Source organism: Anomaloglossus baeobatrachus, chromosome 8 (genome assembly GCF_048569485.1).
Source record: "Anomaloglossus baeobatrachus isolate aAnoBae1 chromosome 8, aAnoBae1.hap1, whole genome shotgun sequence".
NCBI lineage: Eukaryota > Metazoa > Chordata > Amphibia > Anura > Aromobatidae > Anomaloglossus > Anomaloglossus baeobatrachus.
In genome coordinates, this window is record NC_134360.1 from 37185597 (window position 1) to 37191512 (window position 5916).

General features: G+C 44.7%; 1 protein-coding gene across 1 annotated transcript in view; it reads left to right on the plus strand.

Annotated features, from left to right (window-relative positions):
* Positions 1-1247: 1247 nt before the first annotated feature.
* Positions 1248-5916, plus strand: part of LOC142249672 (laminin subunit beta-1-like) — a 102101-nt gene continuing 97432 nt past the window's right edge. Inside the window, exon 1 of the mRNA XM_075321470.1 lies at positions 1248-1294. The gene's annotated coding sequence lies outside the window, so the exon portion shown is untranslated. The remainder of the gene's footprint in view (positions 1295-5916) is intronic.

The following is a 5916-nucleotide window of genomic DNA, read 5'->3' on the forward strand; positions in this document are numbered from 1 at the left end:
ATCCGACCCCCACAGAGACCCGATCCAGCATACACAGAGCCCTGATCCGGCCCCTACAGAACCCTGATCCGGCTCCTACAAAACCCTGATCCGGCCAACACAAAGCCCTGATCTGGCCCACAGAAAGCCCTGATCCGGCCTCGACAGAGCCCTGATCTGACCCCCACAGAGCCATGATCCGGCCAACACAAAGCCCTGATCCCACCCCCACACAGATAGCCCTGATCCAGCCCCTACAGAGCCCTGATCCGGTCCCCACAAAGCCCTGATCCTACCCCCACAGAGCCCTGATCCGACCACCATAGCGCCCTGATCAGACCACCACATAGTAATGATCCAGCGCCCACAGAGTACTGATCCAGCCACCAGAGAGGCCTGATCTGGCCACCACAGAGCCCTGATCCGACCCCCACAAAGCCCTGACGTGACCCCCACAGAGCCCTGATCCAGTCCCCACAGAGCCCTGATCCAGTCCCCACAGAGCCCTGATCCAGTCCCCACAGAGCCCTGATCCAGTCCCCACAGAGCCCTGATCCGGCCCCCACAGAGCGCTGATCTCACCTCATCCCGTCTGTCTGGGATCACATGAACAGACAAGGATCTGGACAAGCCTCATGCACAAAAGATCTGGGGTCAGTTCTCCAAGATGTTCGGAACAACCTCCTGCCAAGTTTCTTCAAAAACTGTTTGACAGTGACTGAGAAGAGATGAAAGTAAAGGGAATTAGATTTAGGTTTTGTTTATTGAGTTTGCATTTTGTTAATTGATCAAAATAAACTATTAATTGTTACTTTTCCGCACTTAGTCCGCACCTGCCTAAAACTTTTGCACAGTGTGAAATATCCTCAAGGTCCCCGTAATCTGTGCTGACAACCCTGCACATTTATGTCATTTACAGAAACATTACACGTGAGTGAAATATGAGCCGCAGAACAATGGCCGCAATATCAAAGGTTATAACTTACAAAAGCCGAAACCATACACCCGTGTGTGTCTGTACACCCTGATGGATCGGCTACGGCCCCATCTGCGACCTCGCTCGATCCCTGCAGAGGGTAAAGAAGAAGAGTGGGGCAGATTAATCACCCAGAGGTAATCAGGTACTTGTAGGAAACAGGTAATAATAACCACAGGCAAACACAGCGACAGGTCTCGCCCAGTTCACTTCTTGGCAGGGGCGCAGCAGCGCGCAGGATACACCCCACAGCTATGAAAAAAAAATATATCACAAGGAAGATAATCCTCGAGACTGAGCGCAGGCGGCTTATTCCACCCCGGACTCCCCGAGCTGCAGGTGACTCTCTAACTTCCTTATTTCTTGCTCCTTTAAGACTTTATATCAGAAACTAGGAAACAAGTCACATTGTCACCGCGACCTGGGACTAGAACCTCACCTGATACTGATGTAGCAGAGCTGAGTTTGTCATTTATCTCTTTATGATTGCTATGAGTATTGTGGTTGTTCTCTCTGTCAAGGAAATACAGTAGATTTTACCTGCAGTCCTATGTACAACCATAGTTTTACCTGCAGTCCTATGTAAAACCATAGGTTTACCTGCAGTCCTATGTAAAACCATAGTTTTATCAGCAGCCCTATGTATAACCATAGTTTTACCTGCAGTCCTATGTAAAACCATAGTTGTACCTACAGTCCTATGTAAAACCATACTTTTTACCTGCAGTCCTATGTAAAAACATATTTTTATTTTTACCTGCAGTCCTATGTAAAACCACAGATAACATCTGGAGCTGCTCTCATTAACAAACTCAGCTCTGCTACATCTTTTTAAGCTGTCTACAGGTTGGGTTATATGAGGACTGGTTGCGTGGTGTACAGTCTAATTGTACCGTCGGTATATCACATCCTTATATTACGCTAGAATATTATGTTGTACTGAATTATGGTAGATTTTAATGGTTAAAGGAACATAACATCGAGCTATTGCTCCCTGTTATCAACCATTCCAAGCTGGGGAGATGAGGATTGGTTGCGTGGCGTATAGCTTAATTGTACCGTCGGTATATCACATCCTTGTACAGAGCTAGATTCTTATGTTTTACTGAATTATGGTAGATTTCAATATTTAAATTAAAGGAACATAACATCGAGCTATTGCTCCCTGTTATCAACCATTCCAAGCTGGGGAGATGAGGACTGGTGGCGTGGCGTATAGTTTTGTTCTACCATTGGTATATGATGTCCTTATATTATGATAGATTATTACGTTTTACTGAATTATGGTAAATTCTAATGCTTAAAGGAATATAACATGAAGCTATTGCTCCCTGTTATCAACCATTCCAAGCTGGGGAGATTCTGACTGTACTTTTTTAAAGGAGTTGTTCACTACAACTTCCTTTTTAAGTGAAGTAATCCCCCCTCGTAAAATAAAACAAAACACGCACTCAGCTCCCGCATTGGCGCCATTCCAGCCATGTCAGCGGCAGGTCTGCCGGGGTATAACAATGCCATGTGATCCCTTCAGCCTATTATAACAGCAGCTGATTGGCTGCAGGACTCACATGGAATAACAATGCTGCGCACACTTGATGCCATGAGCGTAATTTTTTTTTTACTCTACAAGGGAGACTACTTCATGTAAAAAGGGGATTTCCAGGAAATTAGACGACACTTTTCAAAAAGACTTGTCATGCACCATGATTTTTTTTACCTGGTATAAATGCCGCTGTTCTCCTTAATCCGGTGATGTTTTTCTTTTCTTTCTGCTCCTCCCCGTTTATGAGATATGGCCAGTTATTCACTGTACAGAAATCTAGTCTTATTAGCCAAGTGGGCGTGGTCATATACTCTTCTCTACAGGTGTTGTCTTGATGACCACCCCCAGTTGTTAAAAAAAGACAAGGAAAGAGAAGGTCATATCTCAGGAACGGAGAGGCGCAGGAACAAAAGAAACGCAACGCCGGATTCAGGAGAACAGCGGCATTTACACCAGAAAATATAACCACATATGTATATATATACAGACTAAGACAACTGTAAACACTGCGTGTGACAAAATAAACCACCGGTAAAAACGCATGCGTTTTTACCGCCTTTATGTTAATGGGTTTTTAAAAGGAAAAAAAAATTATAGGATAGGATATTATATAGAATAGATAGATAGATACAGTCAGGGCCAGAAATATTTGGACAGTGACACAAGTTTTGTTATTTTAGCTGTTTACAAAAACATGTTCAGAAATACAATTCTATATATATAATATGGGCTGAAAGTGCACACTCCCAGCTGTAATATGAGAGTTTTCACATCCAAATCGGAGAAAGGGTTTAGGAGTCATAGCTCTGTAATGCATAGCCTCCTCTTTTTCAAGGGACCAAAAGTAATTGGACAAGGGACTCTAAGGGCTACAATTAACTCTGAAGGCGTCTCCCTCGTTAACCTGTAATCAATGAAGTAGTTAAAAGGTCTGGGGTTGATTACAGGTGTGTGGTTTTGCATTTGGAATCTGTTGCTGTGACCAGACAACATGCGGTCTAAGGAACTCTCAATTGAGGTGAAGCAGAACATCCTGAGGCTGAAAAAAAAGAAAAAATCCATCAGAGAGATAGCAGACATGCTTGGAGTAGCAAAATCAACAGTCGGGTACATTCTGAGAAAAAAGGAATTGACTGGTGAGCTTGGGAACTCAAAAAGGCCTGGGCGTCTACAAATGACAACAGTGGTGGATGATCGCCGCATACTTTCTTTGGTGAAGAAGAACCCGTTCACAACATCAACTGAAGTCCAGAACACTCTCAGTGAAGTAGGTGTATCTGTCTCTAAGTCAACAGTAAAGAGAAGACTCCATGAAAGTAAATACAAAGGGTTCACATCTAGATGCAAACCATTCATCAATTCCAAAAATAGACAGGCCAGAGTTACATTTGCTGAAAAACACCTCATGAAGCCAGCTCAGTTCTGGAAAAGTATTCTATGGACAGATGAGACAAAGATCAACCTGTACCAGAATGATGGGAAGAAAAAAGTTTGGAGAAGAAAGGGAACGGCACATGATCCAAGGCACACCACATCCTCTGTAAAACATGGTGGAGGCAACGTGATGGCATGGGCATGCATGGCTTTCAATGGCACTGGGTCACTTGTGTTTATTGATGACATAACAGCAGACAAGAGTAGCCGGATGAATTCTGAAGTGTACCGGGATATACTTTCAGCCCAGATTCAGCCAAATGCCGCAAAGTTGATCGGACGGCGCTTCATAGTACAGATGGACAATGACCCCAAGCATACAGCCAAAGCTACCCAGGAGTTCATGAGTGCAAAAAAGTGGAACATTCTGCAATGGCCAAGTCAATCACCAGATCTTAACCCAATTGAGCATGCATTTCCCTTGCTCAAATCCAGACTTAAGACGGAAAGACCCACAAACAAGCAAGACCTGAAGGCTGCGGCTGTAAAGGCCTGGCAAAGCATTACGAAGGAGGAAACCCAGCGTTTGGTGATGTCCATGGGTTCCAGACTTAAGGCAGTGATTGCCTCCAAAGGATTCGCAACAAAATATTGAAAATAAAAATATTTTGTTTGGGTTTGGTTTATTTGTCCAATTACTTTTGACCTCCTAAAATGTGGAGTGTTTGTAAAGAAATGTGACAATTCCTACAATTTCTATCAGATATTTTTGTTCAAACCTTCAAATTAAGCGTTACAATCTGCACTTGAATTCTGTTGTAGAGGTTTCATTTCAAATCCAATGTGGTGGCATGCAGAGCCCAACTCGCCAAAATTGTGTCACTGTCCAAATATTTCTGGACCTAACTGTAGATAGATAGATAGATAGATAGATAGATAGATTAGATAAGAAATGGATAAAAAAAATGACATGGGGTGCCCCCAGTTTTTCATATTCAGCACAGGAACAGCTGCAGGCTGCAACCATCAGTTGTCTGCTGTACCTTGGCTGGTTATGAAAAATAGAAGGGATCCCACACTTCTCTTTTTAATTATTTTATTTTTATTTTTTTAAATGACTTGGGGTCCCCCCCTTTTTTCTAAAACCAGCCAAGGTACAGCAGATAACTGGGGGCTGATATTATTAGGGTGGGAAAGGCCATCATTATTTTGCCCTTTTCTGCCTAACAGCCGCCCACAGCCCACAGTCACCCCAGAAGTGGCGCATCCATAAGATGCACCTATTCTGGCGCTGGGTCCCGCTCTTCCCGTTGATCTGGTGTGGTGGCAATCTGGTTAATAAGGCATTAATAACAGCCCATAGCTGCTACTAAGCCCTAGATTAGTAATGGCAAGCGTCTATTAGATCCCGCCCCCACCACTAATCTGTAAGAGAATGTAAATAAACACAAACTCCCCAAACATCCTTTATTTTAAATAAAAGACAAAAAAGACCCTCTTTCACCACTTTATTAACCCCCAAACACCCCTCCAGGTCTAACATAATCCACACGAGGTCCCACGACGCTTCCAGCACTGTTACATCTGACACACTCAGCGAGCGCCATGGAACAAAACTGCCCGCTGTCAGCACAACGCAGCAACTGAAGTGAGTCGTGCTATCAGCGGTGACGTCACTCAGGTTAGCCGCAGGCACCGCTGGAGTCCTCCACCTGTGACAGCAAATCAGCCAAGTGACTGAAGTGACCCACACTGCCGTCAATCAGGTGATTTCCAGTCACACGTGAGTCCTCCACTTGTGACCACAAATCAGACTGTGACTGAAGTGAGCCGCAGGTGGAGGACTCACCGGAGTGACCGCACCTCTGATAGCGCGGCTCACTTCAGTAGTGGCCTGAACCTCACAGCAGTGAACCCGTGACGCCACTGCCGCGACACACGCTGTACTGCAGGGCCTGCAGCTGTGACATTAGGGGTTCACCTGAGTTCATTCTGATTGCGTGGCTCTGTGTGCACTCAAAGCAGGCAGTCATGTTCTATGACG